This window comes from Microtus oregoni, unplaced genomic scaffold (assembly GCF_018167655.1).
Source record: "Microtus oregoni isolate MIOR12 unplaced genomic scaffold, Mior012 000023F_ref0000262, whole genome shotgun sequence".
NCBI classification, from domain to species: domain Eukaryota; kingdom Metazoa; phylum Chordata; class Mammalia; order Rodentia; family Cricetidae; genus Microtus; species Microtus oregoni.
The window spans coordinates 21,334,553-21,351,881 of NW_024543082.1; positions in this window are offsets into that span (position 1 = coordinate 21,334,553).

Sequence of the window (17,329 nt, forward strand, 5' to 3'; positions counted from 1 at the left end):
CGTGCTCTCTCTCCTTCTGCTCCTGATTTGGACCTTGAGATTTCTTTTTTTTTCTTTTCTTTTTTTTTTTTTTTTTTGGTTTTTTTCGAGACAGGGTTTCTCTGTGGCTTTGGAGCCTGTCCTGGAACTAGCTCTGTAGACCAGGCTGGTCTCGAACTCACAGAGATCCGCCTGCCTCTGCCTCCCGAGTACTGGGATTAAAGGCGTGCGCCACCATCGCCCGGCTCGGACCTTGAGATTTCTGTCCGGTGCTCCAAAGTGGGTCTCTGTCTCTGTCTCCTTTCATCGCCTGATGAAGGTTAATATTCAGGAGGACGCCTATATGTTTTTCTGTGGGTTCAAGGAGACATTTTGAATGGAATTTCTGATACTTTTTTCTCTTATTTTTCCAGTTGTATACCAGCTACATGTTGGTTTTAGGAGTTTAAGCCATACTTACCTTTCAAAAAAAAATTCCGGAAAAAGTTATACAAAAGAATAGTCTAAAAATGCATACTCAGGGGCTGGAGAGGTGGTCCAGCAGCTAAGAATACTTGCTGCCCTTGCAGAGAATCCACGTTCGGTTCCCAGCACCCACGCTAGGTGTGGCTCACAGCACTCTATAATTCTAGCACAAAAAATACACACACGAATATTTTGAAATTCTTATAAAATAAAACATGTGCTCAAGATGAGGAAGAACCTGATGGTTATGGAAGGCTTTGCAGACGTCTTAGAACGTAGGCAACATTAACATAAAAGAACCATGCAGGCTGGCGAGATCTTGTCTTTAGCGTGAGGGCACAGGAGTGAGGAGTGAGTGCAGCCCTGATATTGGAGACTCTTCCTCACCCCTGTCACAGAAGGCCTAAGTGGAATGCATGTCATTCGGTCACCAGCCTTCTAGTTTTTGCTCTAGAATTGGGGGAAGTTATAGAGCAAGCTCAAGTATGTAGAAGGCAGCAGTTAATTTTTTTAGTTGAGTTTGGGTGGAAAATGTTAGAAGGAAAATAACTTAGAGGATGGCAGTTATTTCTAGACATATAAGAAAAGAAAAGACTAGTGTGCTCTAATTGATCATGGCTCCTGGGTCACTAAAGTGTTAGTTACTAAGGTTTTGTTTCCAGCCCTCTTTGCTGAGGGACACATTTATAATAAAAACATCTCCTGAGGGTTTTGTCAGTGTAGCTGAATATTAACAATTTTAGATGAAAAACTTGTAAAAGCACAGATAATCATGAGTCAGCTCAATTCAGTTGTTTGGGTTTTTTTCATTCTTAGTCCCATGGCTGACCGCAGATTCTTTGGACTTCCAAGTTGCTTTTTGAATGTCAAGCTGGGCAAAGTTCTAAATCATGGATTAACCCCCCTGGTTTGCTTATCTCAATAAACATCCCCACTCATTCATCACCATGAATTTGAATGTCCTTACATATTTTTTTTTTGCACTAGCAGTCAATATTCTGTGATGGTTTCTAGGAAAGACTATAACAATGAGTCACTAACTGGCATCATCAGTAGAAGCGGCAGAGGAAGAGAAGACAAAATTAAAACAAAACAAAACATAAAACAATGAGTTCCAAATAGAAAGATGGAGAATAAAGCGAAATAGGTAAAGGAAAAGGAGAAGGGAAGAATGAAAGAGAACGGAGCACCTGCTTTCTAGGCAATGACCTGCCCGTGGCTGACTTCCGGCTTCTAGACAGGACTTTTCCAAGTTAGAAGGGATCTGATGACCCTCCCATCAGTCACCTTCTCATTCACAGACAGCAAAGGGCTAGGGGAACACCAAAGCTGACTAGAGAAGAGGTCAATATTAGGATCAGCCTCCTGACTGCTGCCCAGATGTTAACTTCACTGTATCATTTCCTCTTCCTGAGCGGTTGACTGGATCCAGTTGAAATACCTTTCCATTCTCTACTTAGCAATATGTTTATATTCACCTGTTTCTTTCTAGCTTACCAAGTCTTTTAGCTTACTTAACCCTTGTGCCAATTCTGAGACAAAGTAAATGTCAACTATGAAATGGCCCACATGGGACACACCTAATTTTGATTTAGGATACAGTTTCCCCACAAGCATATACCAGTTTTCACATGCAAGTTCTGTGGTAAATGAAAATTGAAAAGATATATGTTCTTCTTACTCTTTTTTATTGTATGATTTAAAAACTCAATGTGTGTGTGTGTGTGTGTGTTTAAATAAAGCTTCAGGCCAGCAAGATAGTTCAGAGGGTAAAGACGTGTGTCTGGAAACCTGAGTCCCATCTCTTATCCCCACATAGTGGAAGCAGAGAACCAACTTCTGTAAGTTGTCATCTGACTTCTATGTGGACAATGTGGCAGAGGTGTGACCTCCACCAGACACACAAAGTGAATGCATAAGATGAAGAACATTTATTTTAGAGAAAGTAGGAAGAAAATGGACAACTTGGCAGTAAAGGCAAGCAAAAAAAAAGGAAGTCCTGCCATGGAAACAAAAAAATAATTGCAAGGCTAGTCAATGAATGATGACTGAATTTTTGCTGTTTTAGTCACTTAGCGCGGAATGACGCTACATTCAGTCGCTTTTGTAATGGTTCTCCTTGGTACTTCGACAAGGTTCTCTGAAGCTGGTGAATTGGGTTCCCAGAAGAAGACCTGAGTCTGACGTTGGGGAAAGGAGCAGCTCCTCTTGACTATGAACTCACTCTCAGAGGCCCAGCCACTCCAGGCAGGATAGTTTCAATCACTCTGCCATCCAGTCATTGCTGACACATCTTGGCAGCTGGCCTGCCCCTAATGGAATGTGTCCTGCAGCTGGGAATTAGGTCATCAGTAATTCACTTAATAGCATTTTATGAGCTGGGCTCTGACACAAAAGAGCGATCTGGACTTACGAACAGAAGCTTTCCTTGATCTGAAGGGAAGAAAGGAGTTGATGCCATTGTGAATAATAAAGATTCCATTTCCGGGAAGCAATGAAGGAGCGTCAGAAACACGGGTATTTCTTCAGCCTCTTCGTTATTGGGACAGATATGCAATCTTGGGCAAGTCATTTTAACCTTGTATGGAAGACTCAGGATTTGTTAGATCTTGTCATTGATGGTGTTCTAGAAAGGAAGACGGTACCCCTTTTCTGTTTAGAGAATACAAGGAAAGTCCTGATTCATATAGTTAACTAATTTGTCTAGTGCAAGTGTTCTCAATATGGCTGATTTCTGGTGACCAGTGGTATCATAACTAATAATGGCGTTTTCTGAAAGGGGACTGTTTGTCTGGGATGGGCTGGTATGAGTCACTTCAGCGTATCACTTGTTCTTCCCACCGAGAAAGAGCCGTGTCAGTGAATAAGGCTCTGTATGTACACATGATACTACGTTCCCCATATTCCACATCATCTATGTGAATAAGGCTCTGTATGTACACACAGTACTACATTCCCCACAGTCTACATGATCTATGCGTGTGTGTGTGTTCTTTGATTCTACTCCACAAAGCATGTCTTGAAGTCTTCTTAGAAGTACACAGAGAATTCTCCAAAGAAAAGTTCCCATCCTCATATAGTTGTTGACTTGAATTCCCACGTTTGTCACCACAATTCTGACTGTTCCCAGGATGCTTGAGAATCCAATACACTCTAATTTTCTTCTGACCGGTTGGACCCCACAACTCTCCTGTTGGAAAACCCAATATATATCTTATGGATTATTCAGAGGGGGCACTGCTAAACAGGACCTGCAAGTTAAAAACAAATCTCAGACCTTTCTTCTTTTAACTTTTTTACTGATGTGAGAGAAAAGCTCCAGGACCCTGGGGCTTCAGTGCACAAAACCTTCTTATCCAAGGAAGCTGGAAAGATTAGTGCTGAAGTTCACACCTGGAATGATGATAATAAAGAAAACAATGAATTAGATTTAGATCATCTCCCTCAGGTAGTACTGTGTCCAAAAACGATTCAAAGCTCTCCACAACACATTTACTGTATAGAGTGAGTCTGCATTTCAAGCTATTGTGAAACCCAAGAGCAGGCATGAGCTGTGTGATACAGCCTTCACTTTAAACTTGGGGAGATCAGATCAACATGCACAAATTAATGAAAATCGGTTGAAACATTTCATAATTATGTGTTTAATGATGTGATTCAAATTATAAAAGAAACAGGAGCTCAGAAAAAAGCAGTGATGTGAATTAAGCCTTGTCCTAGCTGATGGAATGACAGCACCATAGGGTAGTGAATACTCCTGATGTCGGAGTTGTGTTCCCATCATCGGGTAAGGCACAGGACAAGTTCATACATGGGGGACCACCCTTGGAACTGCACATGGTGGAAGTGCATAGGATGGTGTAGAAAAGGAAAGGAGTGAAAAGTGAAGGGAAAAACAAACCTGCTGTCCTAAAATCAGGTCCCCGTATTCAGAGAAGGGAGAGGGAGCATGAGACGGCACATACAAACTGTCAGAGCACACATGGAAATAACTGTCATGCACAAGTCCCACAGCCACCGTCCCAGGATGTAAAGTCATAGCCCCTGCGGTAATCAGTCCAGAACATTCAGAACTTGGTTAATAACTGACTGTCTTCCTCTTTAAATTGTTCTTCTTATGCCCATCCTCACTGCTCTCAACCCACGGCCAAAGGAGAAAAGGTCAATGGACTCCCCAAACCAGTCACAGGTGATGCCTCACCTCTATGTATTGATCTGTCTTCCCATGCTCACACCCTCCAGCGAGAACATACCTGCAACCTACCTGTCTTTTTACAATAGCTTTATATTTCCTCGGCCTACCTCTGACTCTCTGCCAAACCCGAGTGATGGCCCAATCTCTTGATTTGCAGCATATTGTGAATATATTGCTGTTTGTTCTCATCGGAGAAATTATTATAACAAAATAATTTTGTTATCACTTCACCCATTCCTGGAGTCTTTTACTTCATGCTTGGAAAACCTAAGGGAAATTCTTTGTTTGGTTTTACAGGCAGGAATGGATCATTTAGGTATTCAGTGGAACTTGATACCCTACCTAATTTGTACTAATGGGTTAAAAAAAAGTTGGCAGACAGCTGGCAAGGATATTTTGTGATTGAACATCTTTTTCTCTACGATCATCACATGAGGTGATCAAAGAGATAGAGGCAGAAAGAAGAACAGGCAGGTTTGGCGTGATTGTGCTGAAATTCTCCATGTTTTCTCATTCAATCTCTTGGATCCGATTTATAGACTTAGACATTCGAGTTCCTAGCTCATTCTGAAGTGGTGATGCTCTCTGCCAGCCCTCCTTATGTATCACCCCGAGCATTGCCCTCATTGTACTCTAGCAGCTGTGAGGAAAGAGGTGAGGTGAGAAGGTGTCTCTTGGTGGTTACTCTATTTTGTAGCATATACGATCTTGATAAGTACAGCCATAGCGACTGGGCCTCCCTACTGAGGAGACTTCTCTTCCCACTGAACTTCACTCAGTCATCTATTGCCATACATCTGCAAGATATGTTTTGGGGCACACCGATTGGGTCAGCTAGTGCTCTGTAACAAACACATCCAGCTGCACAGTGTTTCCTCGCAATGTATGCTTATTCATTGTCCGCTCAGCAGTCCATTTGTCCCTGTCCTTTCCTAGCACATGGCTTTTCCACCTAACAACGGGGAAGCCAGGTGTCTTCTACGCCTTGGCTCTTCCATTCTCTAAGCAGTGGTTCTCAACCTTCCTGATGCTGTGATCCTTCAATACAATTCCACACGATGCGATGACCTCAAACTATAAAATTGTTTCCATTGCTACCTCCTAATTGTAATTTTGTTGCTATTATGAAACATAATGTAAACATATGATATGCAGGATGTTTGATATGTGACCCCTGTGAAAAGGTCATTCAACTCCCCAAAGGGGTTGCAACCCAGAGTTTGAGAACCACTGCTCTAAGTGGGTTTTGGAATACAGATGGGGGATAATATAGACTATTCTTTCTCAAATGAATGTATCTTAAACCAAATGCACACCTGTGATCCTAGCACTCAGAGGTCTGAGCATGAGGTAATGTATGCTGTGAATATGTTTTATTGCCATTGGTTAACAAAGAAGCTGCTTTCGGCCAATGGCTTAACAGAGGAAGGCCAGGCTGAAAGGGATCTATAGAGAGAGTAGGCAGAGTCAGAGAGAAGCCATGTAGCCACCACAGGAGACAGACATACCAGAACCTTGCCAGTAAATCACAGCCACATTGTGAATACACAGATTAATGGAGATGGGTTAGTTTAGGATATAAGAGCTAGCTAGAAATATGCTTAAACTATTGGTCAAGAAATGATTTAATTAATATAGTTTCTAAGTGGTTATTTTGGTTCTGGGTGGCCAGAAATGAATGAACAATCTCTGACTACAGGAGATCAGCCTGACTTCATGAGACCCTAAAAGCAGTAACAACAACAATATACATTTCCTTGTTTCTCAAATCTCAAATGACATATTCACCATCTGACTAGGGATTAATGCAAAAGAGTCTAATAAATTTAGACCATCTTTAATCCAAGATCAAGTAGGGGGAGGGATCACAAAAAAACCTATCCCAGAATTAACAATCACTGCTTCAAGTATGAGTAGACTCTGATCCTTTTGATTCATTAAAAATAATGGAATATAAATGGGACTGCACAGAAACTTCTCTAAATATGATCTTCCTTTCCATTGTCTCGCTAACTTATTAACTTTTAACTTATTAACTATTAACATCTAATAGTCATTTTGAGGGAAGAAGAGAATTGCAGTTGATCTATGATTTCTCATTTTCTTTAGTTTGTTAGTTAAGAAGAAGACTGATAATTCCTATTGCAATGACCTTAACCATATCTCTTGGGTGACCTCTTACTGGCCGTTCTCTGACAAGTGCTTCAATCAGAAGCTATTTCGCATCAAGCTCTGTTTGCACTGAGGTGCCTCTGCAGTGAGATAGCTCATGGTTTGAGATCAGCTCCGTCCCCTAAGCATCTTATAGACGCTGTGCTTTTCGACTGTCCTAACATAGCTTAAAGCTCCACTTCAGTGAACGACAAAATAAAGGTCTAGGAAAATCATTTGTCTCTAGTTCCCCCAGTCATGGACCTGCAGGCCTATCACCTGCTTTGAGTTCTCTGTTGCTAGTCAAGGCTCCACTAGTGATATAACAGAAAAGACATTGATAGGCAGAGTCTCTCTCCCTAAGTTCCAAACAATTCTCCAGAGCCTAATATGCCTTTACTCATATTGACATTTTGATATTTGAAAGATGATTGGATCAGATGATATGAAACATGAATAGTATGCTATACTTGAAGAAAAATAATTTTTCTTTGGTCCTAAGACTGGATGTAACTAGTATTTTTTTGTATACAAGAAAGAACTTGAATTGTTCCTGTAATAATTCCTTATCTATTCTACATAAACTTCGAGTATGCCCTGTATATAAGATATGGCTAACATAAGAGCAAATGATTCAGATACAGTCTTTGTAAGATTTATTGTTTATTATTTTAAGTATGGGTATGTGTGTGGTGGGGTGGGTGGGTGGGTGTGGACATATGAATGCAGATGCTGTCAAATGGCAGAGGCATCAGACCCCTTGGAACTGGAGTTATAGATGGTTGTGAGCTGCCTGGCATGGGTGCTGGAACTTCAACTTGGGTCTTCTGGGGGAACAGTAAGTGATTTTATCTAAGCACATCTCACAGTGAGTCAAATCTCTCACTCTCAGATACAGTCTCAATTCCAATAAAATATAAAGAATGTCTCAGGGATATGGACATAATCTGGAGCTTTAGAGCATCTCCATCCCTCAGCTCTACACATTGTGCATCTCTTCCCTCCTTTCGGTCTCTCTACCTTCAATGGATAGACATTAGGGTGATCCAGAGAACTGTTTCCCTGAGCAAATTCCTTCAGTTTTAATTAACTGGGGTTATTTAATGTACTTAGCTAGCTTCTGAAATAGTAGATGAAGTCACTAAATGGGAGTTGTTATTACTGTTAGCATTAGATGTTTTAGGAAATGGTAGGGACTGGTCCAGGTGACAGTTGTTATTGCCTTTGTCCTTGAAGAGCTATCAGGCATCAGTAGCTCTCAAATGCTTCCGTTGACCTCTGCGATTCATTTCTCTAAACTCCTACCCTAAGCAGCCATCAGCCGTCGCTTCTGGAGAAGGATGAAATCTGCAGACTGTCTTGGGCAAGTGTCACAATGAAGCTCCTCCCTGAGAGTTAATGAATTTCATGAGGATGAATGTCCATGGCAGGAGCAGTGACAAGGTAGTATGGGGGTGCCTGTGGCCTTTGTGAAGCATGACAGACTCTGATCCTCATCAGTTAGTCCCTGTAAATACTTTGTGGAGCACAAAAAAGAATGAAGGAGCAGAGAGAGACTGGGAAATGGCAAGGCTGGCAGATGAAGCTGACTATTTTATTCCTGTTTCCACAAGCTCCGTCTTCTAGATTGTAGCTGCCTGCCACTCTACCCAAACAAAGAGAGGCTTTTAAATAAATGATTCATGAGGATTACAATCTCAACATGAAGATGCTATGCAGCTGTCACCAGGGACCAGGTCATTGATCAATCTCAGCATTTGGTGAGGCTTCTTCTGTGTTCAGAGCTGCGTGAGGTACTATAGAAAGAGGTAAGAAAAATTTATAGTGCTGTCTTCACCCTCAAAGAATTTATAACCTCCATGTGGGGATGAGACAAACACATGAACATTTACAGGACACTTCAACTCAAAACTGTTTGCCACTGAGACTCTAGCCCAATCTCCAGCCTGCCTGTAGGGAGGCTTTGTGGGGTAGTGGAAGGAACGCAAGTCTGCAGGCCTAGAGTCAAATCTCTCTGTGCTGTTTAGTGAACTGCAAGACCTTAAGTGGTTTCCTTCATCCCGGTTCCAGAGGTTTCACCCATTAAGTGGAGAAAATGTTTTCTTGTAGGACTGACTGATTGCATGATGGCTTAAAATACATCAACCACTCACATGTAGTAGACTCACAAAAAAATGCATGTGTGCTCTATGTATGCTCATAAACATAGCCGTCTGTCCTGTGAGAATGTCAGAGGTAAGGGTTGTAAACCGGGGCATCTGTCTTCTACCTGACTTCCAATTTCTTTGTCCTTTGCTTACGATGATCAGTCATCAGGCTTGAAACCTACATACTACCTTTAAACTCCTTTACTTCTAGATCTAATTGACATCAACACTCTCTTCATTCCCTTTAGTTTCTATTGATCTTTTCTACCCCTGAATCAGGAAAGAGCTGTAGGAGTTCTCCATATTCTCCAATAGTCTGCTGAGAAAATGATTATAACTTTTGTTTATTTGGGTGTTATGAAATAGGGTCCCGTGGCCCAGACTGGCTTCAAATTCTTCATTCCCCTTCTATCTTCCCAGTATTGGAATTACAGGCATGTACCAGGATGCCTAGCAATTTCTATATATTCTTAAATAGGTCTTTAATAATAATGTTTATAGGCCCCAATTATTCTCTTATTTCTATTTCCTCTACTATAGTAGTTGTGGGCTTAAAAAACTCATTTGATACCCAAATACAATCACCTCCCAACCACTCATTTTCCAATATAATTCATCCTTTTCACAACTGTCATAGCTATTTGAAATATAGAGCCAGTTATTCCATTTTTCCAATCAATGACTTTCCACACTCATCAATTTTAAAAACTATACTGAAGGTGCTTAACTTGGTTTTCTGGGCTATTTGGGGGATTTTCATATTCTGTCCCTCCAGAGTATCACCTTCTTTGTATAGACTATAAGAATCCAGTTACTTCTTTTCCGATCTGGAACATAAGGGGAAATGAAGATTGCATCAGTAGCTATAATGTGCAGATTTTCACAAGATTAATTACAAAGTTTTGTTCCAAGATATACTCCTCCTCATAATAACCCAAATTAGAGAGTAGATGCTGAGGAAGGACCTGGTAAAGATTTTAGAAAATGATAGAAAATAAAATGTGTCCTTTGTCACTCCTTTGACATAGCCAGCCAAAGGAGTTGTTTAGCATCCAAGCTTGCTGAGAAAAGCCCTGCAGCTATTGGCTGTTCCTTGCATTCATTAGCAAGTTTGCCAGTCTATAGTGGGGTATGTTTTTGGTGTCTACTCTACCCTGGAGATGCTCTCTCTTTTTTGAGACTTCCATCACCTATGTCAGCACACAAGAGTAGACTTTCCTGGCCTTCAAGATCTGAGAGTGTCGGATGGATCCATTCTGCAGTGGTAAAGAAGAACACAGCAAATAAGTTGGAAAAGGGGCAGAAATGAGAGAGAATGAATATAGCCTAATGTCTTTGTAGTTCTTTGTCTAAGGTCTTCCAACATCTTAGCTCCCTTCCTTTTTTACATACTTCTGCCTCCATAGTTTCACAGCCTTCCTATGCTCTTGCTGAAACTAGGTTGTATTGGTTTTTCATCCTGACAACAGTTGAGTCCCAATTGATGTGATAACCCAATTCCAGGTGGACAGTTCATCTTCCTTCCTCACCTACCAACAGAGAATCTACTATATGCCACGCTCTCTTCCCTTCTGCCAGTGTCTATACTGGAACTTATAGGGAAAGATTATAAAGAAATTCTCTCTGCTGGACATAAACACACAATAAATAAATAAATATGTCAAGTAAATGGAAGGAAAGGAACATAATCTTTCTAAAAAGGAAATGTTGACTTAACTAACCTGAGCAAGAACTTTATCAAATAAGAAAAAGAAGGATGCTCAGGAAGACAAAATGGATGAACACAGCTGTAAGCAGATAGAGCATGGAGCATCCTGGGATAGGCCAGTAAGTTTGTCCAGTATGTGTATGTTGTATTTTCCCATGAAGAGATGAGTGGACAGGATTTGAGGCCTGAGATAACATATAGAAAATACCACTTGCTACACCATTTTCTCTTTATAGGAGTGAAGGGATCATTGACAGTTCAATGCAGTCCCCCTAAGAGTTTACTCACCTTCATTTATAGAGAGAAACTTTGATCTGTGTGTTCTGAATCTTTTCAAGTAGAATCATGTAAAATAGTGTTTGCTATTGAAATCATTAGGATTCGGGCAAAATGATATCTATGTCTTTCAGGAGTAATCAATTTTGATCGATTTGTAAAATTCTGCTCTTCTATAGCGTAACAAATGTTTAGTTTCTCTTTTAACACTCTCTTTCTCTATCTGTCTTTCTCCTTTCTGCACTCTTCTATTTCTTCCTTCCCCTTTGCTCCCTCCCAGCCTCTCTTTTAGGTCATTTTTATCATTCTTCATTTTAATATCTTTCATGATTTATTTCTTAATATAAATCTTTTTCTAATTTATTTTATAGTAATTATTACAATTAGACTTTAATAGTAACTACAAAGAAGCCAATTTCATTACAATTAAAATTGATATAAGGCTAGAAAGGATATAAAATATTTGTAATGCAAGTCAGAAAATAGTGACTATTGGACGCTAAGAAAATGCAGGTAACAATGATGAAATGTTTTTTTCACCAAGATTCTACAAATTGGATACACTGCAATAATAGGGAAAATGGTCTCAGCAGGGAAGCTTGAAGCTATCAGTAAAGTCAATGGAAGTCAGCAGCCTGCTGTGGCCTACCCCATAGCAGCCATAGCCTTAAAAGCTAAAGTAGAATTATAGGATAGCATATAAGTGTATTAAAGTGTAAGCTCTGGCTACATATAGCTCCATATCGAAAGCCAAGAGGATCTAGCATTTTCTAGAAAATATCTTCTGGTTCATTCAGTGTGCATATACTTATTGCTTACTCACATCCCAGTCAGTGTACAATGCCAGCTTATGAAAGGCAGGGACCATGACTTCCTTGGTGTCCTTTACAACGCATTGACAGACCTCCTGAAAGCAGTTGGCTGATTGACCAAAAGAATCCATAAATGTGTGATGATTCAAAGGCTACTCAATGTTAATTGAGGAAAAGCTGTATTGTATTAAAATACTTGGGAATTTTCAATGAAAAGTTCAAGTTAATGAAAAGAATAATATTGAACTCATCTGTCCTGGCAAATCTAGAGCTGACTGTGCAAACCAGAGCCAGCCATATGTCAGAATGAAGTGAGTCTGGCACACAGATCTAGATAATTAAATATATAGGCCTCTTCAAAGCCCTGGGGAAAGAGAAGGGGAAGATGCTATATACTTAAACAAATTAAATTTCCTGATTAAAAATATCAACCATAGGATTAATGTATCTCCAGTACCTCTTTCTCCAGGCTATCTCTTACTTTCCAGGTTGATGTTATACACAGGTAACCTTCTAGGGCTGTAACTATATAGAGTTCAAATCAGGTTATATTGGGAATGGTGTTTCACAATTTGGAATCCAGCATCCAAAATATGTTAAGTCAATGCTAACTTGGTCTGCAGAGCAAGTTCTAGACAGTCAGAGGTATGTAGTAAAATCTTGTCTCCAAGTTATTATTTTGTATTAGTTACTTTTCCATTGCTGGGCTAAGATGCTAAGACCAAAGCAACTTACAGAAGAAGGAGCTTTTTGATGCTGACAGTTTCAGGGGGTAAGTTCACGACAATCACAACAGGAAGCATGGCAGCAGACAGTCTTGGCACTGGCTCAATACCTGAGAGCTTACATCTGATCCACAAGCAGAGACAGGATAAGTTTCTGCAACCTCAAAGCCCACCCCCAGTGACAAACCCCTACAATAAGGCCAATACATTTTACTCTTTCCAGACACCTTTACCTACTGGTAACCAAGCATTCACGTATATAAGCCTATTGGGACCATTTTTTATTCAGACTACCACAGATTTAAAAGTCCCAATTCCTTAGGCAGACAAAGTCTCAGAACTTGTTCAAGTTGCAAATCTCTCTAGTATATTCAGGAAATAGAAATAGCAATAGTTTCTACATTGTAGGATTATTATGAAGATGAAGTAAAAAATAAATGTAGAGAACTATGGGGGGGTTTCCCCTTTCTCTTCATAGTTGATAAGCAAGTCTATATAAATAGAAAGGTAAATGAGAAAAGCTGAAGTTTTTATGGATAGGAAATATAAGTGAACACAAAAAAATAAGTGGATATCTGTAATTCTAGTGATAATTAGAAGTATCTATCCTTTCTTCATAAGGGTGAGGTGAGGGAGATGTAAGCAGCTAGGGCAGTGAACTTACATGGGGAGGGGCTGATAATTCTAAACAGCCATGTTAAAAGCTTATTCACTATAGTTCACAGTTGCAAACTTTGGTTGACATAGCACAAACTTTTTTCAAGTAGAATCATAAAACATAGCTCTAGCTATTGAAAGTATTAGGATTCCGGTGTTACTATGCCTATATCTCTCCGAAGCAAATCATTTTGATGCGTATTGACCGAAGATGAGGGATGGCCTGTGACAAAGCCTACTGATACTGACCTCCTCTTTCTTCTGTGATGAGATTCCTAGACGAGGACCCTGGGACTGTGATGGTGCCTTCCGTCTGGAGGATCTGTCATTAGGCAGGTAAGGGAAAGCCAAAAAATATCCTCTCCCCCTTGCTGTTCCTATTCTTGCTGAATTCAGAAGTGGCTCTCTGCTCTTATTTTTGTTTTGTTTTGTTGAGATGTGTTTTTCTAAGTAGCTTGGGATGTCCTTGACTTCATGAGCTTTATGCTTTCACACCCAGAATTCTAGGATTACAGGTGTGTCCCCCAACACCTAGCTCATGAAATGCCATTTATTTGAGGTGGTATTCCTTGAACTCCTGCAGACATTTTTTGGTATAGTTCTGGGTACATTTAATCCAGAGTTTAATACATAGTAGTTGCTCAGTGATATATTTCTTACTTTTTGATCTGTCACCACCCCTGCCTCTTTTCTGACATTATTCACACTTATACAAAATTATAGAATTTTGAAATATAGCATGCCCTTATAAGTCGCATAATAACCCTCCCATGGCCCATTTCCCAGAAGAGAGCATAGAAACTCAATTTCTTTTTTTTTAACTTTATAAAGAAAAGTTTTTTATTAGTGGTAATAGTATTGCTGTTGTTTTGAGACAGGGTTTCTCTGTGTAACAGTCCTGGCTGTACTGGAACTTGCTTTGTAGACCAGGCTAGCATTGAACTCATGTAGATCTGCCTGCCTCTGTCTCCCCAGTGCTGGGATTAAAGGTGTGATTTGAAGGGTTTTGTTAAGAAAGGTCCACCAAATAAATTGAGTCTACAAACTGGAGAGAAGAAAAGCAGATGAAGGGAACCATGAACTGTGAATATGGAACACATACTGGGGATCAGTGAGCTGGTCAAGATTTCAAGGGTTGGTTGGATCTACTGCTGGGGGCTGAACCTAGGAAAGACCTCCTCCTGTCATGTCACACTGAGAACCGCCACTGCACTCTTTAGTGTCCCTACTTATCGAGTGTATGTACCTAGCAATGACCTAAGCCCTAGGAATTAAACGATGATATAGGTCCTTCTGGGAAACCCTCACAAGAGTGTGAAATGGGTAGAGAAGTGTAAATTCATTAAAATGCAAAGTGATAATGTGGCTAAAGCTGGTGGGTGTTGCAAGAAGGGGCTGCTTGTTTGTCCCAACCACCCCGTTAGCTTAGCCCCTAAATAACCACACAGAAATTGTGTTAATTAAAACACTGCTTGGTCCATTTACTCTAGTCTCTTGTTGGCTAACTCTCACATCTTGATTTAGCCCATTTCTATTCATCTGTATATCGTCATGTGGCAGTGGCTTACCGGGAAAGATTCAGCAAGTCTGACTCTGGCGGCTCCATGGTGTCTCTCTCCTCTGCCTTTCTTCCTCCCAGCATTCAGTTCTATTTTTCCTGCCTACCTAAGTTCTGCCCTATCAACTAGGCCAAGGCAGTTTCTTTATTCATTAACACACAAACAGAAGGACCTCCTATACCAGATGGGTGCCAAGTGGTTCCCAGATCACTCAACTCCCATAGAAATTCTGGGTTTAAGCAAATCTTTTCTGTGGTTCCCAGGTAGTTTTTAAAATGACACTGACACTCATGGTTTTTAAATATTGCCACATTTGTGTGTGTCAGTCAGTAGGTCTCACTCAATACTTCTAATAACACCAAATCCCTTTCATCAGCTCTGTGTGTCAGAGCTGACTCACATTTATCTATGGCTTCTTCCCTTTCAGCATAGCTGTGGGTTTCAGCCTGAGAGAGGAAATAGATACAACAATGGCTTCAGAACTGATTCATTTGTCTTAAATCTGGTTGTTCCACTGGCAAGTTATATGGCAATCACTCATCCACACTGATTTTATTTGTTATCTCTACCAAGACATTGTAATTCCTAGGGATATTGAGGGAAAGGTTCTTCCCAAGTGGTATGATGCCTGAAATCATGAAACATTTTCACATTGAATACTAATCCTGTAGGTCTGTCCATTCTGTTAGATACAATTATATGATTTACAAATATGCAAATTTACAAGGAAGCAAAGTAATAAAATAGTACTTGAAAGAATTTCCTTTGTGTCTGAATGAATGACTATGTTTAATTTATCTGCAAGCAGAACAAGAGTTTCCTTTCTTGGGTGTATCTTCAACCTGACTGTGGTTTCAATATTCACATGAGAAAAGTTAACATTTCTGGGAGTCAGGAATACCGACAATACTGATTTTTAGGGGCAGTCATCTTGAGCCCTGTTATGAATCACTGAACACACCTTATTCATTCATTCATGCATCAATTTGAAAGTGGTACACTGAATTTTTATATGCCAGTTGAAGGACAGGCACAAACAATACATGGTTGAATAAACACCTTGTCTAGCATTTAGTGAATGAATGAATAAATGAATCTATGAATATTTGTCTTTGCCCCGTTGAGGCCCTCTCAGCATAGGAAGGGAGGCTAACCAATTGATAGATGACTATGAAATCACATGATGAATGTTTTAACAGAATGATGTCCAAGCTGCCATGGAAGGTAATACCGTAGCCTTACCTGATAACTGTGCCAGGCCATGATTCCAATAGCAATATTTAATGGGGCTATTAAAGAATTGCCAACTCAGTCCCAAAACCAATTATGAAAAGTACATTGTATTCTTAATCATTTTATTTTAAGATTAAACATTTTTGAGTTATTTATAGCTATACAGTTCAAAATTCAAGAGCTTCAAAATGGTATACATGAAAAGACGCTATCCCAGACTTGACACCCAATAGGTAGTTCAGCTATGTAGCACTTTCCTTGGCTAGAAAAGACAATGTTATCAGCATCAAGAGTTTAACAGTTTTCTATATACACATAGAACTAATGAGCTGCTGTCACATTTTTCCACATTTTTGATATTGCATTTTATATAGCATTATATATGCTAATAATATTATTTATGTATATATCAAGACCATAGATTTGCAAACACATAATTATCTACTTTTTCCATAAGTATATGTGTGTGTGTGTTTGTGTATTTCCATATATATATATTTAGACACACACACATATATATACACACACATACACATTGATACTGGAAATACTTTCTGGAAATAGATGCTTCAGATGCATGCTGCTTTCAATCGTTTACTACAATAAAATTGTAGTAGTATGGGGCTGCAGGGCTGCGTCCCCCACACCCGGCCGCCCACATGGCTAGCTTATGCCCCGAAATAATTACACGGACACTGTATTCTTTTAAACACTGCCTGGCCCATTCTCTTCTAGGCCAATTCTCACATATTAATTTAGCCCATTTCTAATAATCTGTGTGTAGCACCCCAAGGTGCGCTTACCGGGGAGATTCTAGCCTAGTCCATCCTGGGTCGGAGCTTCATCCCGGGAGCGGGGCATGGCGTCTCTCTCTGAGGCGTCTGCTCCCGAGAGAGCTGTGGAGTCTCTTAGCTCACTTCCTCTTCCTCCCAGCATCCTGTTCTGCTTTCTCCTCCCACCTATCCTCTAACCAATAAAATGGGCCAGGGCAGTGCCTTTATTAGCCAATGACCTTCCTCCATCATAAAATGGTTTATTACAAATAGTCTTATACACGTTATTGTGGTAATAATGCCAATGAATGTGATTGCAAAGCTAAGGGCAATGACAGGCTTTTGACAGACTTTCTGAGGTGGCAACGCTCTCCAGTCCAGTTGGTAATGTATGAAAGTGTTTGTTTCTCTATCCTTGCATTAGTTATTCACTAAGCAGATTGGCTTTGTTAATTTATTATGCCCCAATTGCTTTTAAATTACTTAATTATGAGGACATTTAATTCCACAGATCCATTTGAGACGTTACCAGAATCACTGAGACTTTGTGATAAACTTTTATATCTGATAGAAGGCACACTCGATGCAATATCACATGCTTGATTTGAGAAGATGCAGAAATGATCTTCTAATTTATGTTTAAATAACC